Genomic DNA, 27,640 nt, shown 5'->3' with positions numbered 1-27,640 from the left:
AAGAGGAACCACAATAGAAGATCAGATTCAAATACAAGATATTGCCAGAAAGAAGATTGTACTTTAATGATGATGACATGGAAGACTACATGCCTTCTCAATCTACAACAACTACTCAAACTTCCATGCCTTCAGAAGCACAGGAATAATTCAAGGTTGATCCAAACAGAAACTTTCATGGAGAGCCCATTACTCCTAAGGATGAACCAATAGATTGGGATAACTTGCCCCTTCCAGAACTAAATCTTCCAATCTTCAGCAAAGTGAAAAAGACAAAGACAAGAGCAGTCAAAAAGGTCAATCCTGTGAGACTCAAGTCCAAGGCCCTAACCAAATCTCAACCAAATGTCAATAAGGGAGATCTTCTGTACATTTGTGATATCAAGGAATTTTCCGATATCAATCTGTACATGGATGAATTAGAAGAAGTCAGAGCCATAGATGCTCACAGATATCTCCCTGAAAGACTGGTATTCAAATACAGAGGTGGAAAGGATATCATATGGCCTCTTTATAGGATTCGTCAAGAAAGCTGTTCTATTCTAATGAAGATTTTCTCATCCTTTAAGAAAAACTTTGGTTTCAATATTGTTGCCAAGAGAATGGTGCTGAAAAAGATTTAAGAGATAAGGAGCAGCTGGAAAGCCCCAAATGCACTTCCAAGAACTCTCACAATTCCATACACAGGAAGCAAAATGCATTTGAGGTCTTACTGGTTGATGGAATTCAAAGATGACAAGTGTGTGAGAAGGTTCTTCAGTTTTGATGACCAATTGAGTATCTTTAACAATGAGACTCTAATGGAAATGCAATAAAAGCTGGATCTATCAAATGCTGAAGAACTTGAATTCCACATACAACTCCAACATTAGATAAAAAAAATAACCGAAAATTTGGGAAGAAATCAAGGCCATCAAGGAACTAGTTTACATCTGCTCAGTCTAGAGGAACACCTTAAAAAAAAGACTGTGAGAACTCCTTGTACATTTCACTTGTTTTCAATTTCAATAAACTATAACACTTATTTGTTTTATCTACTTTAATTGAGTCTGAATGTTTAAGGGTGTTTTGTTATCATCAAGCTTCTCTTAATTTATGGCTACAATTCCAGTAGACATAAATTGGGGGAGATTGTTAGGAATAAGTTGTGTTCTTGATGATAAGTCAAACAAAACATCTTAGTAGATTTAACTTAGTGAAATTGTAGCTCTCGACAGATGTTCTAAAAGTAGTCCCGACGGATGAACTTTTAGTCCCGACGGATGATCTCTAAACATCCATCGAGAGTGTAGCTTATGTTTCAATAAGTTGTATAGCACATTTCTACAAACAATAAATGTCTTAGTAAGTTAGATTCTGTAGGATTTCTTGAGTCATGTTGGCTACTAGATTAATATGCAGAATAAGCTGATTAATTATAAATATGAGATGTCTTGTAATTCTGTATAAGTGAAATAGAGTCAAGTGACAGAAAGACTCCCGACGGATGATTTACATAGACTCCCGACAGATGATCAACAAGGCTCCCGACAGATGATCTACAAAGTCCTGACGGATGTTAATATTCAAAATAACAGTTGACAGTGACAACACAATCACATGCATTGGGTGTTTGCAAATGGAATGTGGCAGCCTAATTGCAGGATTTAGAGAACAAAGAAACATTACCATTTCCATGCTATTATGAAGATATTCAAAGATGCTGGATAGAGTAATAAAGAAACATGGAATTAGACTAGAAACTATTTTTTTTATATTTTCGATCTTTTCCATGTAACTTGGTGATATATAAACCAAGAGTAACAAGTTGAACAATTAACCAAGTTAGAAAGCATTATTTCAGAGAGATAGAAAAGGCTGTATCTGTTAAGAATCTCTTTGTAATTCTGTAAGTTCACTTGTAAGCAGTTGTGTGCCATTCAAGCATCACCGAGTTCCCATCCTCATATATATCTCTGTTGGATAAGTTTAAATCCACCAGAAAGTTTTAAAGCCTTGTGTTTTACTTCTTTGTGTTTGATTTTCATATCATTATCATTCTGCAACTAAGCAAAAATCTACACAGTTATATTATTATGTAAGAACAGTTCTTGAAATTAAAAAGAAGCCAGAATTACATTCAACCCCCCTTCTGTAATTCTTGTTGTATTGTTTGGGAATAACAGTCTACATCATCAATGACAACATTTCCTGATTTAATCTTGCCATATCCCATTGTAAATCCTTTGTTGTTGTCTCCAAAGGTCACCATTGGGCCAGCCTTCTCCTCAAACTGTAATAGCAGGGTCTTATCACCTGTCATATGTCTTGAGAATCCACTATCTACGATCCATATGACCTTCTCTTTTCCCTGCACACAATGAGGATTAAGTGTGTTAGCAACCCAAGCAGTGTTAGGTACTTTCTGCTTTTTAACTGATTTAGCAGAAGTGAAGTTAGATGTCTCACAAAGAATAGTGTTCATTAACAATTGTGCATTTTCCCTAGTTGCAGCAGGCCTAATATTGACTTCCTTGAGGTCTACTCTCAGCTTGTGGCAACTCTTCATTACTTTCAAGTTACAGGGAATGCAATCAAACTTGTCACATAATGAGTAGGGATCATTTGCATTGACTTCATTGTACTTGCATGCTCCTTCTACTGGCTTGCTAACAACCTTTTTACAAAGGTGAGTTAGATGATTTACTGAGCCATATTTTTGATATTGTTTTCTTGGAGCATCTGCAACAAAGGCAAAATTGTTGCTTTTGTGTATCCCAATCTTCCCATTTCTATTCTTCTTCTTCTTCTTCCTTGCATTTTCAATTTTTACTTCCTTAACAGGAGTCTTGGAGTCTTGGTTTACCATGGGCTTCTTTTCAACTTTGGAAGATGGAGTTGTTTCTGCATTTTTCTTTTCCTTATCCTTATCAGTAATTTCTTGCTTAATGATCAACTCTTCTTCACTGAAGTTGACTTCACATGCCTTGAACATAGGCGATTCAACTTTTCTCAGCATGGCTGGGACATTTTCATTTTCGATACCTTTTCCTTTGCCACCTGCAACTTTCTTGTTGTTGTTCAAGGCATCATAGTCAAGACCAATAACTATGTTAGCACATAGATTGTTCTTCTCATGGTATTGGCCAACTAGATCAGATGCATTTCTGATAGACTTCAACTACACTTCATTTTTTTCCAGCTTCTCCCTCAATACAACTTCAATTTCAGCAACACACTTCAGCTTGTTTTTAAGATATTTATTTTCTTGCTTGACTGACTCAAGCTCCACAAGCAGTAGATCCATCATTAGTTTGTCACTCTCAAGTTTTTCATTTGCCTTGGTTAGCCTACAAACTTCTTCATTGGCTGCTACCAGGCTGTTGTGTATGTGAAACATCTCCACACTCATCTTTTCCACAGTCTCCTTATATTGACTAGCATTTAAATCAATAGTGGTTATAGTTTGTACCTTTGGTTTTGAAGTGGATGCTTCTCCATGTTCAAAAGCCATTAGTGCATAGTTTCTAACTTCTTCATCCTCCTCATCAACATCAGTATCATCCCAACTCTTTCCTTCTGCAATATAAGCTTTTCCAGACTACTTCTTCAAGAGAGCTTCCAGTTCTAAATAGGCTTTGTATTTCTTCACCTTCTTTGGATTTCTGCACTCAGTAGAAAAGTGACCCAACTCATCACAGTTGAAGCACCTTATCTTGGATCTGTCCATAGATTCTGTTTTATAGCCACCTTTGCTACCTAAGCTAAACCGAGTCTTTGATTTCAAGTTATTGCTGTTGGAAGATTGTTCCTTGCCTTTGAAAAATCTTGGCTCCTTGACTCTTATGTTAGAGAATTTTCTAGCCAAGTAAGCCATAGATTGGTCCATTTCATCTAGCTCATCCAAGGTATAGTACTCATCTTCCCCCAGCTCCAACACAACTTGTTTTTGAGGTCCTTTGTTCTTTTGTTCCATAGTTTGAACAACTAAAACTCTATCCTTGCTCATCTTCACTTTCTTCTCTGTCATTCACTATCAAAGCACTTGAGCCATCCATAACATGACCATGGTGTTCTTTTAATGATTTTCTCTGTAGCATTTCAAGTTCATAAGTATTCAAGATTCCAAATAGAACTTCCAAAGTTATTCTGCTTAAATCTCTGCCTTCTCTAATGGCTGAGATTTTCTGTTCAAGATGATCAGGTAGAGCTAGCAGAAACTTTAGGTTAACCTCCTCAGCCTCATAGTACTTGTCATGAAGCTACAAGTCATTTATCATTTTATTGAATCTCTCAAAAAATTCAGTGATTCCTTCTTTTGGTTTAGCCATAAACCCCTCATATTGAGAAACCAAAATCCTTCTTTGGTTTGACCTAACCTCCTCTGTTCCTTCACACAATATCTCTATTTTCTCCCATATATGTTTGACTGTGTCACAGTTAACAATGTTGTTGTACATCACATTGTCAAGTGACTTTATCAAGATCAGCTGTAAGCCACTGTCTAGGGAGACCTTTTCTTTTTCAGGCTATGTATATTCTGAAGGGTCTTTAGATGAATAATGTGCTGGGATGATCATATCTCCATCTGTAGATTCCTCAACTCTTACCATAGGAATGAAAGGTCCATTCTTGAGGATCTGGATGTATAGTGGATTTTCCATCCTGATAAACAACAACATTTTCTTTTTCCATAGTGTATAGTTAGATCTGTCAAAGGTAGGTAGATGCTGCTAAGCTTCTGTGTATTCATTCTTCCAAGATCTTTAATCTGTTTGCTTTCAGATTTTGCTCTGATACCACTTGTTGGGTAATGAATACAACACATTGGGGGTGAATGTGTTTTTGATTAATTTTATCCTTTCTAATCTTTTATGGAAGTGGTGAACAAAGTAGATTAACTTGTAGAGACAAGGTGTATAAACAAAAATATTAAAACATGCACAAACACAATATCTTTCAAAACTTCACTTAATTTTGTATTAAAATCAAGTAGTGTTTTGCTATAAATTTATGGGTTCTTAGTTGATAAAGAACTCAACTTCTATCTTGAGAGAGTTACAAGAAAGTAGATCTATTTGTTACAACTAAAATAAAGAAATAATGTTTACTTTATAGAATAGTGAACACTAGTATTACACATCATGTAATAACCTGAACTAATATCTACTTTTAGATGTCTAAGGCTTTCCATTTTTGGCTTAGCAAATCTTTGCAGATTGTGCACGCCTGTGTACTTTACTTTGTCAGTTAATCTTGTACTCTTCAAGCTGCTTTTGTAAAATTTTCAAATCAGTGATTGATTTGTTTGATGTATGACAATCTCAGATCTTTAACTGATCTGCACTTTTGTACTTTGAGTTTTTCATCGAAGTCTCCAGTTTGAACTTGTAGATAATCTGACATCTCAATAAGTATATTGGCTTATCGAGATCTCTGACTTCTCTACATGTGTTTTGACTTGTCGAGGTCTATGACTTCTCTATAATAGAATTTGGCTTGTCGAGGTCTCTGAAATTCTACATATAGAAGAGACTTGTCGATATCTCTGAGATCTCTAGTGATAGTTTGACTTATCGATATCTCCAATCATCATGTCTTCATTTTGACTTATCGATATCACCGAGTTCTCTAATGCAGAAATAACTTGTCGATATCTCAGAGATCTCTATATACATTTTGACTTGTCGATATCTCTGAGATCTCTAGTAGTTGTTTGACTTGTCGATATCTCCATTCTTCACATCTTCACTTTGGCTTGTCGACATCTCTGAGACCTCTAATACCCTTGTCTTGACTTCTCGATAAGTAATTCTGGAGTTCTCTAATGACTTCTCTATAATACTTGATCTGTGACTAGTAGAATTCTTGACTTAGAATGTTTTTCCTAAACCAGAATTATTCAACTCCAAGCTTCTTCACACATTCTCTGAGGAATGATCTTCATGATCTTCTTCCAGAGATTATTCTTAGGCTTGAGATTGTTTACAGAAAAATATACCAGTCTAATCTATTTGCATTTTAACAGACTCAATTATTATAATATAAAGTGCAAATTTAGATTGACATACAACTTACTTAGGGTTGTCAATTTGACTTAGTCTTATTGTATGTACAAGCATGTCTTGCACAACAACATGCCTGTATAATAACAAGACTAAGTCATATTGACAACTCTAAGATTTAGTTGCTTGATAATTTATATATGTATTCTTTGTTATATTTCTTGAGTCTGTAAAAGTGATCATAAGATTAGAATGGGGAATTTTTCTATGAACGGTATCAAGCTAAGAAATAAACTCTGGAAGAAGATCATGTTTCAATCATGCCTCAGAGAAAAGTATATAAGCTTGGAGTTGAATAAAGATGTTCTAGGAAAAATGTTCTAAGTCAAGATATCGACAAGTCACATATCAAGGTATATCGAGAAGTCAAGTTAGCCTGTCGAGAAGTCACATGAGCTTTTGAGAAGTCATTTTAAGTAAAGATTCAAGATATTGACAAGTCAAATGAAGATATAGAGAACTGGAGATTTCAACAAGTCAACAACTCATGTAGATAACTCAGAGATGTCGACAAGCCAAATATTCATGTAGAGATCTCAGAGATATCGACAAGTCAAAGATGATTGCGAGAACACAGAGATATCGATAAGTCAAAGATGTTGTCGAGAACTCAGAGATATCGACAAGACAAATTTACATGTCGAGAACTCAGAGATATCTACAAGCCAAATACACATGTCGAGAACTCAGAGATATCGACAAGTCAATTACACTTGTCGAGAACTCGAGATATCGATAAGTCCTTTTACTTATCGATATGTCATTTCTCTACAAGAACAAGTAGAGATCTCAATATGTCTTCTCAAACTTAGAATACAGACAAGTTCAAGATTCAAGATTATCAGTCAACAACCGATCTATTCACTAGATTGAAAATCTACAAAGTAGCTGAAAGTATATAAAATCAAGGTCCAAGATTAACTGAACAAAGGATGGTCACAGAACTGTAAGATAATGCACAAATTTACTAAGCTAGAAATGGAAATAGAAAAAGGTAGCTTTCGAAAGTAGTTTAGTACATTTTAGTGCAAGTCCTATAAACCCGTGCTGCTAATCTATAAAGCATGCATGGGTCTTTTATTTAATAGTAATAAACAGATTTACATTTTCTTTTATTCTCTCAAGAAAGAAGCTGAGTTATTATATTTGTAAGAACACATAATTTGTAGTAAGACAAACTTAATTAATACAAATTAAGTGAGTTTTGAAAGATTGTACTTGTTGATTTAATTCTGTCAGAACAATATCTTTGCAAATCAAACTGCTTTGTTCACCTAATATCCAAACAAGTTTAAAAAGGCTAAAAATTTAAAGTAACACATTTACCCCTATGTTGTACTCAATATCAGAGCAAGATATGAAAGAAATCAAATTAAAGATATCGGAAGTATGAGTGCACAGAATATAAGCAGTATAAAGATACCAGCCTTTGATAAAATCAACTATACACTTTGGAAGAAAAAGATGATGTTGTTCATAAGGATGGCCAATCCCATGTACATCTAGATTCTCAAGAATGGCCCTTTTATTCCCATGGAAAGGGTTGATGAATCTATTGATAGAGATATGGTCATTACAACTCATTTTGCCCCTAAAGACCCCTCAAGATACAGATAAACTGAAAAAAAAGTCTCTTTGGATAGTGGCCTGCAACTAATTCTGATAGAGTCACTTGACAATGTCATGTACAACAATATTTTCAACTGTGACACAGCCAAACAAATCTGGGAGAAGATTGAGATTTTATGTGAGGGTATAGAGGAAGTAATGTCTAATCAAAGGAGAATACCGGTGTCTTAGTATGAGGGTTTCATGGCCAAGCCTAAGGAAGATATAACTGAAGTTTTTGAAAGGTTCAGCAAACTGATAAATGACTTGCAACTTCATGATAAATATTATGAAGCTGAAAAGGTTGATCTAAATTTCTTGCTAGATCTCCCTGACCACCTTGAACAGAAAATACCAGCTATAAGAGAAGGAAGGGATCTGAGCGGAATAACCATGGAAGTTTTGTATGTGATCTTGAAAACATATGAACTTGAAATGTTACAAAGAAAGTCATTGAAGGAAAACCATGGACATGTGGTTGATGGATCCAGTGCGTTAGTGGTCAATGACAGTGAAGCAAGTGAAGATGAATAATATACTCAGAATCCATTTATTCATGTTGTGGAGCAAAAGAACAATGACATTTGAGGCATACTAAATGCAACATCATAAGGATTAGGTGAAAATTGCATATTGGAAAATTGTGCATTCATATTCTGTGCATGTATGACATTCATAGGCATTGCAGGCACATTAAACATGTTGGGAAAAGAGGGAGGTGCAGATATGGGTGCATGCATAACAAGTTTGCAATTAACAGATAAGTGATTAACACTGCCACATTTAACACACACTTTTCTAGGAGCATATTTATCAGGTGTGTAGTTATTGTGTTTATTAATTCCTACTTTCCCATTTCTATTATTTTTCCTTTTTGATTCTGCTTTGACCTCAATATTTTCTAATCTGTCATTCAATTGCTTGATTGACAGATGGCCTATATTTACTCTCTTTTCTTTCTTCACTTGACTTGATTCTCCTGGAACAAAGTTCTTAGAAACTAATCCATACTTCTCATTGAGCTTGATTAGCTTGGATTTGCTAACTGACTTAGTTTGACTCGATGAATGTTTCTTTTGTACATCCGACAGATGATCCTCATCATCCGTCGAGTCAACATCTGTCGAGTTACCATCTTTTAGATTGGAATCCAGTTTCTCCTTACTCTTTTTCCAGGCTGCATCACAAAATGATTCTATTCCTTGAACTTTAGTAATTTGTGCATGGACATCTCTAGAAGATTTCCATGCCTTAATTACTTCATGTTCTCGTTTAAGCTGCTTTCTTAAAATCTCTTCCTTCTTTAAAGATTCAGTCAATTCATCCTTGGCAATTTTACATTCAATTCTCAATTTTTCAAATTCAATGAATTGAGACTCTAACACATTATTTCTCTCACTTAAAAATAAATTATTTTAATTATTTTTAACATTTTCCTTAGTGAGGGATTTGAGAGTAACACACACATGATATAATTCAGTAGACATATCATTAATAGCATCATTACACTCAGAATTAGTTAAATATGCTAGGTTGGTAGTGATTACCTGATTTCTAGATGAACTAACATCTGCTTCATCTGACTTGGCCATTAGGGCCAGGTTGACATAGCTTGTTTCTTTATCTTCATCCAATCCATTAGCTGCCCAGTCATTTTTTTGAGTTATGAAGGCCCTTTCTTTTTTCTTGAGAAACTCAAAGTATTTCTTTTTAAAGTCTATAGACTCAAACTTTTTGCCTTCAGAACTGGACTTTCTGCACTCACTAGCAAAATGACCATTCAAGCCACATTTGAAATACTTGAATTTAGATTTATCCACCATGTTTCTATTTGTCTTGGATGCTCCAAAATTCTTCTTGAATTTGAGCTTTGCAAATCTCCTGGATAAGAATGCTAGATGCTCATCTATATCATCCATGTCATCATGACTAAACTGATCTTCATTTTCAGCTACCAGCCCTTTACCCTTGCCTTCACAAACCCTTGAGTTTGGTGCAGATTCAAAAATTTCAACCTTCATCTCATTTTCCTTCACTTGCTCATCAACTAGTGCAATGGACCCTCCTTTCTTTCCTTCTTTCTCTATCATTTCATCTTGCTCTATTTCAAGCTTATAGGTTTTCAAAATCCCATACAGTCTCTCCAATGTAAATTCTTTGTAATCTTGAGAGTTACTCAATGAGAATGTCATGGGCTTCCATTCATTTGGAAGTGACCTAAGAAATTTGATGTAGAGTCTTTTGTTTGGTAGAATCTTCCATGCAACTTTAGAACATTTAACAGTTTTTGGAATCTTCTATATATATCAGTGAGTGACTCACTTTCTTCACTGTGGAAGTGCTCATATTGCTGAATTAGGAGCTGCATCTTATTTTCTCTTACTTGCTCAGTGCCATCACAAATGACTTGAATAGTGTCCCATACCTCTTTAGCAGTTTTGCAATTAATGATGTTGTCAAACATATCACCATCAACTCCATTAAACAAAATGTTCATGGCCTTTTTATCTTTGTGAACCTGTTCAATGTCGGGCTCAGACCATTCTGCTCTAGGTTTAGGGACAGATGGTTCATTTCTTGTGTCAACTCTCATGGGAACATGAGGACCCTTCTTTATACAGTCCACATAGGCTTCATCTTGAGAGAGGAGATGTAGGTGCATCTTCACCTTCCAATGGTGATAGTTGTCTTTGTCCATAAATGGAATTTTCACTCCAGTGTCTTTCCTGTTCATCTTGCTGATTGTTGTGATCTTTAAACTCTTTGTTCTTTAAGAGCTTGCTCTAATACCAATTGTTATTCCCAAACAATACAACAAGAATTATAGAAGGGGGTTGAATGTAATTCTGGCTACCTTTTAAGATTTTAAGAATTGTTCTAACTCAAAAATATAGTTGTGTTGATTTGGCTAAAATGTGGAATGAAAGTATTAAGAAAATCAAACACAAAGTAATCAAATACAAGTATTTAAAAACTTTTTGGTGGATTTAAACTTATCCACCAGAGATATATATTGAATCGAGAACTCTATTATAATAACTTAGCACACAGCTGCTTACAAGTAAAACTTACAGAATTACAAAGAGATTCTTAACAGATACAACTTTTTCTATCTCTTTGAAATAATGCTTTCTAACGTTGGTTTTTTTTCTACTTGCTACTCTTGGTTTATATATCACCAAGTTACATGAAAAAAAGACAAATATATAAAATAAAATAGTTTCTAGTCTAATTTCATGTTTCTTTATTACTCTGTCCAACATCTTTGAATATCTTCATATTTGCGTGGAAATGGTAATGCTTCTTTGTTCTCTAAACCCTGCAATTAGGCTGCCACATTCCATTTGCAAACATCACACGTATGTGATTGTGTTTTCACTGTCAACTGCTATTTTGAATATGATCATCCGTCGGGACTTTGTGATCATCCATCGGGAGCCTTGTTGATCATCCGTCGGGAGCCTTTGTAGATCATCCATCGGGAGTCTTTCTGTCACTTGACTCTATTTCACTTATATAGAATTACAAGACATCTTATATTTACAATTAGCCAACCTATTCTGCATATCAATCTAGCAGTCAACATGACTTAAAGAATCCTACAACTTCTATTCTATAAAGACAATGTTATTTGCAGAAATATGCTACAAGACTTATTATTATATAAGCTACACTCTCGATGGATGTTTAGAGATCATCCGTCGGGACTATAAAGTTCATCCATCGGGACTAATTTAGAACATCTGTCGAGAGCTACAAATACACTAAGTTAAATCTACTAAGGTGTTTTGTTTGACTTATCATAAAAAACACAACTTATTCCTAACATATTGAGAATCCAGTTTGAGAACCCTGTCATGATACTTTCATATTGTTGCTCATAGTTTAAAGTGATATATCTCTCGCGTGTGATAACACTCATTCTCTTTCTGAGAACCCTGTTATTTGAACTTGAGAACCATTAGATATTTGAATTTTAACCTTAAAAGCTTTTGAAACCCTCTTGTGAACCCTTTCCTTAAAATTGATAAGAATACTGCCACCTAGCTTAGTTTTATTTTGAGATAGAATGCCTCAGATATTGTTGATTATTCTGATATTTAGAACTGCTTATATAGTTCATTGTTGAGCATATTTGCTCATTTATTTTCTTTGATCTAACTATGGCAGTTAAGCAAGAAGATGGCTAGACTTAGACGCATCGCTCGTAAGAGTACCTGACGGTCCTTACCGCACTGTTGGTGTCTAGATGCCAGCTCAGGTAGGAAAAAGTGTGAGAAAGTGATGTCAGATGAAGGAATTTGTAATAAGCTTATCAGATAGTTTTGGGTTATTTGCCGATTCCAAGTCAGAATCAAATAGTTTAAATTTATTCATATTTTGGGTTGTAATAATATTACATTAGTTGGTAGTTGTAATCTTGTCTCATAATTTATCCTGTTTAGATCATGTTAGTGTCGGGGTTTATCATATTTCTGTTATTATTATATTAGTTTATTGGTATGTGGGTCCTTATTTCCAAACCCCGAGATTGGGGGCGCCGCAGGTTAGTATCAGAGCTACGGGATTTAGTCCCTGATGCAAGTTAGGATAAATGTTATTTGGGTATTAAATATTGCGAGAGTGTTCGACTCATATAGAGTTGAGTTAGAATATTATGTATAGTTGAAGTAAGGTAAATAGGTCCAGATAGTGAATAGAGATAGGGCATTAAGTCAGTTGGAGGTTTTATTTAACCCAAATATTGTTTCGTGGATGCTGTTTTATATTTTATCTTAGGACCCTAGTAGTGGTAGTGATGCTGATTATGAGGGTAGTTTGTTGTTTGGTTCCCCAGTGGACTCTATTCCACCCCCATCATTGGAGCCCACGTATATTAGTTCAGATCCCGAGGAGGATCCATCTGAGGACAGTGAGGCCCCTATGCCTGTTTCTCCCCTGAGACCAGTACCAGAGTCCCCAGCCCCTGAGCGAGAGCCTACTATACCTATGTCTGCCCATGTTGGTGATAAGCTAGCTCAAGATCGATACTTTGTGTATTCCCGTATCCCTAAGCTGAGATCATTTATAGATAGGTTGGCACGTGAGTCTAGGCAGTAGACGTCAGTGCTGGAGACCGAGTGGCGAATTTGTATTGAGATGGTGGAGCAGGTTGCCCGTAGACGGTTGGATGATGGATAATCTTCCAGTGATGCTGATGCCAAGGACCGGAGAGTTCATAAGATTATTCGTTGGATGCTATCAGTATTGAGGGAGATTCTTGATTTTGATGATTAGTGAGATTGTGAGATCAAACGGGACATCTGGTGGAGCCCGTAGTATTTGTTGTTGTTGTTGTTGTTTCTTTTCAGCGATGGTAGGCTTTGGGATACTTGGTCAGATGTCGGGATCCCTTTTTCTTTTCATGATGTGTTGTATTTCAGACCTTAGTGTTGGTTGTAGCAGTAGTATCTAGGTAGAAGTTAGGGGTTGATATGGGGATATTTTCCAGTTTTTCCTCTGTTTAACCCTGTCATATTATTGTATTTCATTTCCAGAACCTATTATACTAAAGCTACTTATTAGTGTATCTTTGATCGATGAAATTCATAAACTATTTATTCATGCACTTTGTGTTCATACTATGAACTCTTGAGTTTTATGAAGCTGCTTTACATATCATGTTCTTCAAATTGTATCTAATATCATTGTGATAAAATACCTTATGTCATGCTAGAACCCTAACCAGTGAGTGAGTTATGTAGTAATAGGATTGCATGTGCAATTGGGTGAAGCTTAAAACCCGTAAAACTATTTTTAAAAGAATCCTTCTTGTTATGTATACAATGCTATCATATTGTTGATAATTGCTCATCAGGTTTACTAAATGGCCACTTCACCAAACCACCAAGAAGAAGAAACTCAAACCCAAAACCAAGATCAAAACCAAGACACCCATGTGATGAACCGACTTCTTCAACTTCTTCAACAAACCCCAACCCCGAGAGTTGGAAATTTCAAACTCTTCCAATCTGTTCATCCCCCAAAATTTGTAGGTTTGCCCGATCCGATTAAAGATCAGTCATGGTTAAGAGAGATGGAGAAAGCGTTTGAATTAGCCGAAGTTCAGGATGAACAAAATACGAGGTATGCTAGTTACTATCTTAAGGAGGAAGAGAATTATTGGTGGGAATCCACCAAAGAATTATAAGGAGATGGAGTTATTTCCTGGTTAAAGTTCACAGAATTGTTTCTGGACAAGCATCTACCCAGTTATTTGCAAGATCAGTTGGAGATGAGATTTCTGAGTTTAAAGTAAGAGAATTTGACTGTAGCGGAATATGAGGTTAAGTTTTCAAAGTTAGCAAGGTTTGTGCCGGAGTACGTGGATACAGAAGTAAAGAAATCTAAGAGATTCCAACAAGGACTTAAGTCATAGATTCGTAGTCGAGTGGCTCTTTTGGAGATAAGGACATATGTTGCTATTGTACAGAAAGCAACGATTGTGGAAGGAGAAGGAGAAGCAACGAAGAGAGAAAATGAAGGGAAAAAGAGGAAATTTCAAGATTCAGATCAAGACCACGGAAGCTCTGAGATCAGAGGGAAGTTTGGAAAAAATGTTAGAAATCAGAACCAGAAATTTTAAAAGTTTAAGCCCGAAAATGGAAAGAATCGTTTCCAGAAATATTGACAACCAGTGAAGGACAATAGACCTCAAATCTCAGAATGCAAAATTTATGGGAAGAGACACCCGGGGAGATGCAATAAGCTGAACGTGACATGTTTCAAGTGCAATCAGAAAGGACATTACTCCAAAGAATGTCCAGGTGGTGCAGGAAAGCCAGAATTGACTTGTTTTAAGTGTGGGAAGGTAGGTCATATGTCTAGGAACTGCAAGGAGCCTGTTCATAAGGCGAATGTACTTAAAATTGCAGGACCACCACCCCCATCAGCACAAGCAGCTCATCCAAAGTCACGAACATTCAACATGACCATGAAAGATGATGTGTAGAATGCGGATGTGGTAGCAGGTACGCTTGTTATAAATTCAGTAGAAGTCAAAGTGTTAATGGATTCTAGAGCTACTAGATCATTTATTGCTGAAAGCGTTATTGATAAATTAAAGTGTGTTGCGTACACTCTATAAACTAATTTGATTAGAGAGGTAGAAAATCAAGAAAGAGTTACTTCATATAGGATTTGTCCTAATTGTGATATTTTTATAGAAGGTCGGTAATTTTCTGCTGACTTAATATCGTTTAAGTTAGGAGAATTCGACGTTATACTCGGAATGGAGTGGTTAGTGAACCACGACGCGCAGATCGAATGTAGAAGAAAAACAGTGAAATTGAGTACCAAGGAAGGAACTGAGGTGGTATTGAAAGGAAAAAGGCAAGAAAGGAAGTTTCAACGGCGGTTCAGACAAGGAAGTTATTAAGACAAGGATGTGAAGCTTATTTGGTTCATATAAAGGATGTAGAATAGGAATCCTTAACGATTGAGGACATACCTGTTGTTAAAGAGTTTTCCGATGTATTTCCCGATGAATTACCTGGACTATCTCCAGATCGAGAGATTGAATTCACGATTGATTTAGCTTCTGGAACAGAACCAGTTTTGAAAGCCCCTTATCGAATGGCGCCCGTTGAGATGAAAGAACTAGCAACGTAATTGCAAGAATTGTTAGATAAAGGAGTTGTTCGATCGATTGTATCCCTTGGGGTGCACCAGTGCTTTTCGTAAAGAAAAAAGATGGAAGCATGAGATTGTGTATCGATTATCGAGAACTTAATAAGTTGACTATTAAGAATAAGTACCCTCTACTGCGAATCGACGATCTGTTGATCAGATGAAAGGAGCTACTTGTTTTTTGAAGATCGAATTAAGATCTGGATATCATCAATTAAAGATTAAAGCGGAAGACATTCCTAAGATGGCGTTTCAAACAAGATATAAATAGTATGAGTTCTTGGTAATGGCGTTTGGATTGACGAATGCGCCAATTGCTTTTCTGGATCTTATGAATCGAGGGTTTAAGCTATATTTGGACAAATTCATAATTGTGTTTATTGACGATATCTTGATTTACTCCAAGTCCGAAGCAGAACATATGGATAATTTGAGAATTACTTTGGAAATCTTGAGGAAAGAGAAATTGTATGCGAAGTTTTCAAAGTGCGATTTCTGGTCAAGAGAAGTTTAGTTTCTTGGACATGTAGTCAACAGTGAAGGAATTAAAGTAGACCCTGCGAAGATTGAGGCTGTTATGAATTGGGAAATGCCAAAGACTCCAACGAAAGTGAGAAGCTTTTTGGGACTAGCTAGATATTATAGACGATTACTGCAAGATTTTTCTAAGATTGCAGTCTCATTGACTAAGTTGACAAGGAAGAATGAGAAATTTGTTTGGACAGACAAGTGCGAAGAAAGCTTTCAAGAGTTGAAGAGAAGGTTAGTCCCAACACCAGTATTGGTTCTTCCTGATGAGAAAGGCAAGTTTGTGATATATAGAGATGCTTCATATAAAGGATTAGGTTATGTGCTGATGCAACACGGAAAGGTTATAGCATATGATTCACGTCAGTTAAAACCACATGAGCAGAAATATGCTACGCATGATTTAGAACTAGCAGCGATTGTGTTTGCTCTTAAAATTTGGAGACACTATCTGTACGGAGAAAAGTGTGAGATTTACACGGACCACTAGAGCTTGAAGTACATCTTTATGCAGAAAGAGCTGAACATGAGACAAAGAACATGGTTAGAATTGATCAAGGACTACGACTGTATGATAAGCTATCATCCCGGAAAGGCAAATGTTGTAGTGGATGCGCTAAGACGCAAAGAGAGGTTGAATATGTTAACTTCATCTGAAGATTTGATCAAAGAATTCGAGAAATTAAAAATAGAGATACAAGGTACAGAGTTGGAACATGAAATGGTGTATATATTGGTATTTCAACCAGAGATTTTGGAAAAGATTCGACGTTGTCAAGAACAAGTGATAGAACACGAGAAGGATAAGTTGATAGGAGAAGAGGTTAGAGCTAAAAAGGTTGATAAAGGTATATATAGAGTTTGTTCGCGTATTTGGATTCCTAACGTTGCAGAATTAAAGAATGAAATTTTATATGAAACGCATAATTCAAGATTTTCGATCCATCCTAGAAGTACAAAGATGTACAAGGACTTGAAAGAGAACTATTGGTGGCCGAATATGAAAAAGAAAATTGCATAATGGATAAGTAAGTGATATACATGCCAAAGAGTAAAAGCAGAACACCAACGACTGAGTGGATTGCTTCAACCACTAGACATACCTGAATGGAAATGGGAACATATCGCGATGGATTTCGTGGTAGGATTACCAAAGACCAAGGTTAATCATGATTCTATTTGGGTAATAATCGATCGACTGACAAAGTCAGCGCATTTCTTGCCAATCAACGAGAGATTCTCACTAGAAAATTTGGTTAAGCTGTATTTGGACGAAATTGTAATGCGTCATGGAGTACCGATATCTATCGTGTCTGATAGAGATCCGAGGTTTAACTCAAGATTTTGGCGAAAATTTCAAGATCATTTTGGCACAAAATTGAAAATGAGCAATGCGTATCATCCCCAGAGAGATGGAAAAAGTGAAAGAACTATTTAAATAATCGAAGACATGATGAGAACTTGTGCATTGGATTTCAAAGGAAATCGGGACGACCATTTGCCATTGATAGAGTTTTCCTACAATAACAGTTATCACGCGAGTATTGGAATGTTGTCCTACGAAGCATTATATGGAAGGAAATGCAGATCTCCTAAATATTTGGATGAAGTTGGTGAGCACAAGCTGATTGGCCCAGAACTAGTTCAACAAACGAAGGAAAAAGTGGAAGTGATTCGCAAAAGGCTGATAGCTGCTCAAGATCGACAAAGGAAGTAGGCGGACCAAAATCGAAAGGATATGCTATTTGAACCTAGAGACAAAGTGTTGTTGATGATATCTCCGTGGAAAGGATTATCTAGATTTGGAAATAAAGGAAAGCTAAGTCCCAGATACATTAGACCTTTTGAAGTACTAAAGCAAGTTAGAAGAGTGGCATACGAGTTAGCGTTACCTCCGCAAATGCAACATCTTCATAATGTGTTTCACTTCTCTCTTTTGAAGAATTATAATGTTGATGCTAGTCATGTAATTGAATTAGAACAGTGGAAATTCAACAAGATATGTCTTATGTGGAACAACCCGTTCGGATTTTGGATCGAAAGGAGAAAGCGATTAGAAATAAAGTGGTATCTTCAGTTAAAGTTTTGTGGACAAATCCTAAAGTAGAAGAATCAACTTGGGAATTAGAAAGTGAAATGTGAGAGAAGTATCCCCATTTTTTTGCTTAGATTAGATTCCGAAAACATAATCCTTTTAAGGGGGGTAGATTGTAACGACTGGGATTTTCGCGATATAATTATATGAATAAAATATAGTTTTGTGCTATTGTAATAACCCGAATGTTTGGGACTTTGTAAAACGTTTGATGAATAGTAACACTGATGATCGGGAAAATCTTTTAAGCTCACACTATGTTGTGCATAAAAAATTTAGCTTCCGAGTTGATATTATGTTTATACTTACCAAATGAGTGTATATAAAAGTCGTTAATTTTCGAAGATGAGCAACTTCGTAAAACGGACTTATTTTATGAACCGCCAAGAAATATGAGAATCGTGTTTCAATAACGATATTATAATTCCTAAATCAAAATCCAATTACAAGGTTTCAAAGTATAAATGACTTATAAGAAAAATGATGTACCCCGCGAATCACTTACGAAAGATTTACTACGAAAACGAATAAGCGACCGAGCGACTACGTAAGCGAACAAATAAAACGTACCAAGCCATGCAACTTCCCATGCAACTAACTGGTAAGGAAGTAACCAATGGTTAGTAACCAAATAGTAGCTAATATCACAAGAATAGTAACCAAGCTAGTGCATAGTAACCTAGTTAAGCAAATAGTTACATGAATAGTGATGGGAAGTACTTAGCTAGCAAACTAGCTTTCAAATTAGCTAACCTAGCAATATTGGAAGATATTTGCTTGTACTAGGAGATATATACATACATAAACACATTAGTATACAAGAAGCATCCAAGAAGCAAACACAAAAACTCTATCTTCTCTCTCCCAAGAGCACCATTCGGCCCCTTTGAAGAAAATGAGGAAATCAAATTTCAAACTCCAACTTCAAGCAATGGATAAATCTCCCAATTAATTCCTAAGCTTCCTACATGCCAAATTAAGGTAAGATAAATTTTTGAGAGCTTTTCATTAAGGTTTGAATGGTGAAATAATTCCATAAAAGTAATGATGAATAGTGTAGAATAGTAACTTTTCTTGGTTTCTTGATTTTCATGGATTGATTTAGGATCCTTAAGATTAACCAAGAATCCCCAAGGTCCATCCATCAAAGATAACCTCTTCCAAGATTTCAGGAAATGTATAAATCCTTGACCAAACTTTATTTAAGTTTTAAGTTTCAAGAAGGTTTAATATGTTGTTGCCTAAATAACATGATGTTCTTAAGAGGAGTTAGTGTTGAGATGATGATTATTGGTTGTTTGTTCTTGATTTATGATTTAGAGCGAAAACGAGACTCGGATCGAAGTTGTAACATCATTAGAATGAACAAATCATAATCTTTAGTTTGCTGCAGAGTTACAGAAAGTAAAAACTGTAGTTTCTTGAAAAATAAAACTTTATTAAGCTATAAAATGTTATGAGGATCATTTAGACGCTTGAATCGCTTGATTTCGATTTACAGATAAAACGTTATGACCGTTTTAGTGAAAACGATGTACGCGACAAAAACGGCTACGAATTACGAACTTTGTAAATATTAGCGACCGACTTAGAAGTATTCAAAAATCATGAAATTTATGCAGAAGTTTAGAAATGGAATTTATTAACTTCCATAAACATTTCAAGTGAAAATAAGTATTTCTCAATTTTATAAAAATGTCAGAGCCGAGAGGGCGCGAGTAGAAATCCTTAAGAATCGCGAAAAGAGCTAAGTAGCGAAAGCGAATGAGATAAGTGGGTGTAAAGGATCTTTCGATAAAAATGAAGTTACAAAAAATACTTAAGCATAATTCAATAAAGAGAGTAAAGCGAGTTGTATGAATAGAATTAAGTATCGTGTATTTATCAAGTGATAATAAATACGATTAGAATCTAAAAGAACGATTATGTTCTTGATTATAGATTGTCGGACTATCCCAAGAGCACCTCCCGCCTCGCGATACACAGGAAAGTGTATGAACCCTATTCAAAATATTGTTGTGTTGTGAATATTTATTTAACGCATTTTGTATAAATGTCATGAATGCCATGATATTTAAAATACGAGTTTTTACGTATTGATAATGATTGAGATTATGATAAATATATCATAATATATTTTTAATGCTATGGAGTAGCATGGTGTATATGTTCTAAGACCGAGAGTCGGTCAGCGTTTGTGAAATATAAAACCCGGAGATTATTCCGGAGATGTTTGGACAATTAAGGTCCGTAATTATTTATTCAAGGGACGCGATGTCCTCTTGCAAAAATATTAAATACCTTGAATTTATTTAAAACGATTTCAAAGATTGTATTCCCTTAACTGTATTTAATTACTCGGAAAATGCTTATTGTTTCCGATATTCATTTAAATAGGAGACGTATTCTCCGACGTTTAATTATTTTTAAACTTTATTATTTATATTAATTAAAAATTAATTAATTTATTAATCATAAATTAGTTGAGGAATATCATTTCAAATATTCTTTAAAAATAGAATTATTTGAGGCTTAATTATTCAATAATTATTATTTAATTATTGAATGTTTATAAATGATTTAATATGATTTAAAAATCATAAAACTTATTTTGAAATATTCTCTGAGTGTTAGAAAATTATTCTGATCCTTTCAGATCGTCGAAAATATTACCTCGATATATTTTAAACACCTTGATGATAATGTCAAAGGAAACTCCCCTTATTTAATTATCTGTTGACAACGGTCAACTCACATTATAGTAGTACTTCCTCCAAAAATTCTCGGAAGCACATATGTATACATAAATACATATATATATACAGATGAGTTGTACCTATCATCAAGCAAAACGCTTGGGGAACTTTGATGTGGTTCGAGTTCTCGGAAGATGATAAGGATTTTACAAAGGACTAGTAGGGGTAGACTCTAATACAAAGGGTACTAGAGAGACTACCAAAGGTACCGCAGGAGACGGTACTTTGTGTGCATACCCTAAATGGCTCCCAAAGCCCAAATGCGGCCAGGGTGATAACTGGAATACAAGGTGTCGTCCTCTACTAGTTGAAAAGATTTCATATTTCCGTATTACAACTCATCATCGTATACGGTGGCTCCGCTGAATGTCATATTCTTCCAATTAGAATTGAGATGCAATACCGTAACCCAAGCCTAGGAGATGGGTTTACCATTAAGATATTTATTGACGAATAAGTCAAACAAAGATATTTATTCTAAAAAGTGATGTGTAACAATAAGTATATAAATTACTTCAAACACACTTATATCCATATTTCGAAATCGGATATACATTTATATACAGTCTTTTCATACTGTCAATTGTTATGTTGGGTAATATAGCTCACACTTGTTTTCTTAAAATGACACAACACAATAGTGAATCAAGATGCCTATCAGGAAACGCACGGCCAGGAAACGAGTAGGAAACGACCAGCTATTCCGTAGGTTGTTCGGTGCAGTGCCTTAGGTAGATCGCATAAGTTGGTTCAGTTTTCAATTATTCATAGTATGGCTTATGTATAAATATGACTTATGTAAGGTAGTAAGTAAGAAACTTATATTTGGTTGCCGGTCCAACCTTAAGTAAAGGTTACACCCATGGTAAGACTTAATTACTTTTGGGTTGTAATAACTATCACCTTATGGATCCAATAACTTTAGTAATGTTGGTTCGTTTCCAAGACAATAACCTACAAGTGTGTGTATGTTGATAAGTGTGGGGTTATGAGATGTTTGAGTATTTACAATGTGGTACATAGATAAGTGTTTGGATAGCTATTGAGATGGCGTGGACTCCTAAATCCCCAACCCCGGATTTGGGGGCGTCACACAAATGGTATCAGAGCCTTAGGTTATAAAATCTTGGAAACGATAGGAGATGAAATACGTAGACATAAGATTAGTGAGAAATAATTAGAAATCGATTTGAGTTCATCGTTGGACTACTTGGCGTAGTCTAGACAGTTTTACCTTCAAGGAAATCCCAACTCTAAGATAGTAACACCTTGTACCCTTGGAGCCCGTAGGAAGAGTAGACCCATTTGAGGATGTGATGCCATACGAGTGCGACTTTACTTTGGAGCCCAAGGACCCACCTGTAGATGATACAGATGATGAACCTTATGAGGATCCATTCGAGGAGGAGACTGACCCTTCGAGAGAGGACGATGCTAGGGAGCCACAGAGCGATGACACATATTGGATAGACATAGAGATGTGTCCATTGCCGATAGTCCAACCTTCCACACCTCACCCATGAATGCTGAGCCCCTTGCCTTCTACCGATGAGGATGAGGAAGACGAGATGGAGACACCAGCTCATATGATCTATGATATATCCTCCAGTGAACCGGATTCACCTCTGCCACCCCCAGTGACCATCCACGTGGCAGTACATGACTGGATCGTGACTCAGCTAAATGTTGAGATCACTGCAGCATCTGCCCGCATAGCGGAGTTACGCCAGGCACTACAAGAGGAGTGAGCCACACGATTGGGCTATCCCGGGGATTTCAGGGCTGCTTCCTCGACCTTGGCTCACGAGAGATCGATGGGATCAAACTTCACGCTCACATTCAGATGAGGATTGCAGCCCTAGGGTCATACGTTCCAGTGGTTGATTCTGAGTTGATCTTGGCAGGAGCGATGAGGAGAGACTGAAACACCCTCCAAATCCGGGGTATAGATTTGGGGCATTACTAATAATAACTACTCACTAATCTTACACAAGCGAAATATAAATGAAATAGTTACCCCGAACTACTACTACTCAGGATCTTTTAAGGTTAAGATTTGAAAACAAGAACGACACACTAACTTTATTACAAACCAGTTTAAAACATTTTTTCTTAAGAACTCTCTTTGTTACAAAACTTTATTCTATCCTATATTCTTACCACACAACTTTTATTCAAAATACACAAAACTTTTATTCAACCCAACTTTACTACTTATCCTGTTACACCTGAATAGGTAGCTCAAAACTCTCTTCTGGAATAGGGATAAACACTTTTGGTATAAGAGGGTCCCGCTGCTTGACTCGCTTCTTGACTACGCGGGTTCTGATGGGTTTCATTCTCTACCTTAACTGTAAAACAATAGGAATAACAATAAAAGGGGATGAGCCAAAATTGCTCAACAAGCCTGCAATAATATATATAGTATAAAGAGAGAAGAATAAGTGAACCAATAAGTTGCTGGTTTGAACAACCATCTGTATCTATACAGGATAAAAATTTGCCAACACTGGCGAGTACCAAATGAACAAGACTAGAGACAAGAACCAACATATGCACTATAACCCGCTGATCAGTCAGGATACAGTGCGGATCTATACCCAACTGCATAGACCCAACCAACATAAGGAGTACTCAGGCAACTATGGCCTATTAATTAAAGGTCTGGGTAATGCCCAGCCTGTATCGTAACCATCCAGTTCAAAGCTTAGCATCCGGAACAATCATAATGCTTTTGATGTATCCCAACATCAGGATATATCATAATATATGTAACAAGGGTAAAAGTATTGGAATATGAATAGAGGATTCAATAACTTGGGAGAAATCAAGAATCAAAATGAAATATAAACAAGATTCAATAATTGTGTAACAGTGTATATGAACAAGGATTATCAAAGTGTAACTGATATGTAAAATGGGGTATAATTCACTATTCTGAATTTAGAATAGGGGAAAAACTTGCCTTGCGCGTACTTAACCTGGTTCAACTCACCGCCTTCGGTCTCTGGCTTGGTCTGCCTTGCTTACACTGAACCAATCATAGAAATAAAATCGTTTAGATAATTTACTACATACGCGTATCTTGAATTGATACTACGTAACCCTATCAATCTACCCATGCGTTTCTACCTGACTCGCATATACACATATATAATTATATAACACATAATGTTCACATAATCACGTAAAGCACATAGCACGCAAGACACATAATTAATTTTAACCTTATAATTATTTTTAGAATCGATACCAGACTCATACATGTATTAACTAACCCTATTTGATTTTATTATAATTTTTCGGGATTTATTTGACTAGATTCTATCCCTAATAGGGCTTATAAACAATTAATTATCACAAGACCACTCTCTTTTGGAAGAAATTATAATCTACAATTATTTTTATTGGATTCGTTTCATTTTTCTGAGTCTGGGGGTCTTCGTTTTACTCAAATCGGACTAACGGTTTAATTATTATGAATTAAACAAGATTTACTTAATTAATAATTATAAATAATCCTTAATTATATTTTTAAATAATTAACTAATAATTATTGTATTTCAAAATGATTAATCCTTAATTATTAGGATTAATTACAATTTATTACAATTACTCGCAATTATCATCAATTATTCGATTAAATCGATTATTTACAAATAAATAATCGATACAATTATACAGATTGTCTTGCTAGTTCAATCAGATTGTCATGCCGATTGTCTTCCTAGTTCAATCAGATTGTCATGCCGATTGTCTTCCTAGTTCAATCAGATTGTCATGCCGATTGTCTTCCTAGTTCAATCAGATTGTCATGTCGATTGTCTTGCCAGTTCAATAGATTGTCTCACCAATTGTCTTGCTAGTTACAATTAAGATATTCATCGAATAAATACTATTTCTCGAGTAATAATTCAACTCAATGATCAACTACTCGTATAAATACGAGCTTCTCGTATTATTCGAATAATTATCGAATTATTAATCGTATTATTCGATTAGATTTTAATCCTTATTTATTAATTAATTACCTAATTATTAATCAATTAAATAACTAATAACTAATTAGATAAATGATTAAATAATTAATTAAATAACTAATTTCAAATTTCCAAATTAATAAAATAATTCAGAAATTATTAATAATAATTTTTAGAATTTAAATCTAATTTTTATTAATTTTTAGAATTACTAAAATCTGATTTTGGATTTTATAAAATATAATAAATAATTAAAACCCAGAAACAGAAAGCAGGGAATGGAAATCGGGTTTTGAAGATCAAACCCGGGTCGAATTCCGGGTTGAAACTGGGTCGAACCCGGGTCTTCAAGAACAACCCAGAACCCGGCGACGGTGGCCGGTTCCGGCGAGCCTAAACCCCGGCCAAAACGCAATGATTTTGACTCGTTTAAGATGCAACATCGTTCCTTTCTTCTCCCACCGTACAACCACCCTCTCCATCGCAACCGACGACCACTCCATCCCGTTCTCCGTCCAAAACTCCATTTTTTCCGATGAATCTCCTCGGAGAATCGTTTCTTACCCAATCGTGTTCCAAAATTCACAAAACATATACCAAATCAAAGCTACAGACTGCTATAATCATTCCCAACAGTTCACAACAATCAAAACATCTTCAAAATCACAGAAAAACGAATTCAAAACTGCTAAAAACTCAAGAACTCGACATATCGATTCAGGGGTTATAAAATCGAAATAAAAATACCTGATTACTCCTAGGACTACAACAAAACTAACTACATCAACCAAACAATCAAACGATTCTTCAAAATCAAAAACCGAAATTCATGCCAAGAACATAAAAATCGATTTTGAGATTAAACAAACCTCAGTTGATGATATTAGTATCAATGGATTTGTCTCTTCACAAGGATTGTATCGGTTACTCGAGCTTTTTCAGTGGATTAGTAAATCTCCCAAAACCATTGATTGATCTTCTCCCGCTTCCAAGAACACAAAAGTCACCAACACTTTCTAATTTTTATTAATCTGATTTTTAATAATTAATTAACAATAATTAGCAAATAAATCAGCTATTTATACTAGTAAAAATAATACCCCTAAATAAAATTAAGGGTCTAATTATTCATCTAATAAAAATATTTGGCCCCAAATTTTATAATTTTTGGGTATTAATTATGAATTTTTAAATATCCATTAAATACAAAATAAATGCTAAAAATTCCCAAAAATTGTGAATATTACAAAAATGCAAAGAAAAATGATGTATGATAATTTCATGATCATATAAAAATAAAAATGTGATTTTTGTGGGGCTTTTGGTACCCGAAGGGATCCGGAAAAGTCGTTTTTCGCGGAAAAAGGTAAATTTGTAAAACGTCTAGGGGTTCAGAATAGCGATATGGTATAGGTCGTTTTTGGCAAAATAGAACCAATGATTTTATTTGAAATACGGGCTTTTAAAACACTGTTTGAGCTGTACGGGTTTTGATATAAAATATATAACTTGCGATAAAACACTCAATAAATATCCAAAACACGTTCAGATCAAAACAGACAACACGTAGCACATAACGATTAGGGTTTAATGATTCAACACAGTTAATCATATAATAATACACATAATTTATCTTTATTATGATATAATACAAGCATAATTTCTCGGTCGTTACAGAGACTGAGACCTGACCCGCGATGACATCGACTGAGACATGCAGGAGTTATGTAAAGACCTCGTGAAGGATGGGTGACTTGTCACCAATTTTGTAGGATAGCTGGTAGTAGATAACATCCCTAGCCTTTGTGGCACCACGGACTATGTATTTGTGATTCAGTATGCAGTATCGTGTAGTTGGTAGATGGTATTTAGAAAAATTGTATTTGGATGATTATGAGTGTCCCCAAGACGTGATCTGGGAGGCCTAATTTTATTTTCTCTAGCAGTTAATTAGAAAGTTGTCTTATATATTATTGCACTTATTATAAGCATGTTGATTAATTAATGTGTGCGTGCGTATAATCAAACGAATCAAAAGTATATATATATATCTATAATTAACACAACTTTTTTATCATAACAATGCCACCTCGTCGATGAAAGACCAGGGCCCAGCCTGCGGAATCTGTTAACCAGAGGTAGGGCGAACCTAACCATGATATGAATGAGAGAAGTGAAGAACACCTAGATTATAATGAGTTTGATGAAGAAAAATTTATGGAGGAAGAGGCTGAGGATACCCATCAAGGAGGAAATCCTATGAATGAGTTCATGAACCTATTGAGGGCAAATCTAAACCAACCACCACCTCCACCACCCCACAAGCTACCCCATAAACTTCGGCCACTACCTTCAGGGCATTCAAGTCTCTCAAACCCCCTAATTTTCTAGGAACTGCCGACCCCGTTGAGGCACGAGATTGGCTAAAGGAAATAGAGAAATCCTTTAAGATACTAGGCGTAGAAGAGCAACACAAGACCATATTCGCTCCCTACATGGTAAAGGGAGAAGCTAACTACTGGTGGGAGTCGAAGAAGAAACTCGAAGCTAATGTCATGATCCTGTAGGATAGGTTCACCAGGTTATTTCTAGATAAGTATTTCCCTCATTTTATGGAAACCCAGATGGAGATAAAGTTTTTGAAACTGAAATATGACAAGATGACGGTGGTGGAGTATGAGGCCAGGTTTACTGAACTGGCGTGATTTGTGCTAGAGTTTGTTAGCACGGAAGAGAATAAGTCATGAAGGTTTCAACTTAGTCTGAAATAATGGATTTAGAACCGAGTGGCAATGTTAGAACTAACAGACCATGCCACCTTAGTCAGAAGGCCTCGATTATAGAAGCATGCAGTGAACAGAGTTTGAAGGAAGATAGGAAGCCAGGGAGGAGGAGCAACTGGAAATAAGAGCCTTCCAAGCAGGTTTTCGAAGGGAGCAGTGTCCCAACCTGCGAAAGGCC

The sequence above is a fragment of the Apium graveolens genome, chromosome 8, assembly GCF_009905375.1.
Source record: "Apium graveolens cultivar Ventura chromosome 8, ASM990537v1, whole genome shotgun sequence".
Classification (NCBI taxonomy): Eukaryota; Viridiplantae; Streptophyta; class Magnoliopsida; order Apiales; family Apiaceae; genus Apium; species Apium graveolens.
This window is presented reverse-complemented; position numbering follows the sequence as displayed.